This window comes from Chrysemys picta, chromosome 13 (assembly GCF_011386835.1).
Source record: "Chrysemys picta bellii isolate R12L10 chromosome 13, ASM1138683v2, whole genome shotgun sequence".
In the NCBI taxonomy this organism is placed as follows: Eukaryota; Metazoa; Chordata; order Testudines; family Emydidae; genus Chrysemys; species Chrysemys picta.
The window spans coordinates 50,853,786-50,854,560 of NC_088803.1; positions in this window are offsets into that span (position 1 = coordinate 50,853,786).

Here is a 775-nt window from a genome sequence, read left to right on the forward strand (position 1 = left end):
TACAGTATATACGCCTGTCATGAATAATGTACATTCAACATACACACAGCAAAGATAATATACATTATTCATTAGAGTATGCAAAGAGAAAGCCCCCCAAAAACCCAATTTTTGGACACCTCCATAAAACTCAAAAATTGCTAAAAATACCCCCCCCCAAATGAAATTAACAACCCCCCCCAAAACAAAAGCCCTAGATCTGGACTAACGCAGGCACTGTTCTCAACGATGCTGCTGTAAATTCAGAGTAACATTACTGACTTCCAGCGGCACCTGAGATCAGAATCCAGGCTTTGCTCTGCCCCACCACTACATACCACCAATGAGCCGTGTCCTGCACTTGATATCTGAGCAAAGCTTCCATTAACTCAGCTGCAATGTGGCCTATCTGGGTGCAAGATTTGGCTCAGGGTTTTTTGGTTCATGAGCTGATTAAGCACAAAATGTCATATGTTTAGGACTAGGAAGCATCCCAAGGAAAACTGCCGTGTCAGGAAAACTGCCAGGGCATTTTTCACAGCCAGGATTCGGCCAGCTGAGGTTTGAAGGCCGACCCCTTTCCTGATGGCACAGTGGGCTAACACACAACCCTACTGCCCAACAGAGAAGGAAGACCAAATTTCAGGGTATCTAAGTAGATCTATGGTAAGCGGTGTGGCTTCTGGCCGGATGGTATCTCACGCAGTGCCCGTCCACCGAGTCCACATGACATTTGGGCAGGAAATGCGAAGTGCTGCAAGCAGCAAGTTCAAATAAAAGTCAGAAACTGGCAAAA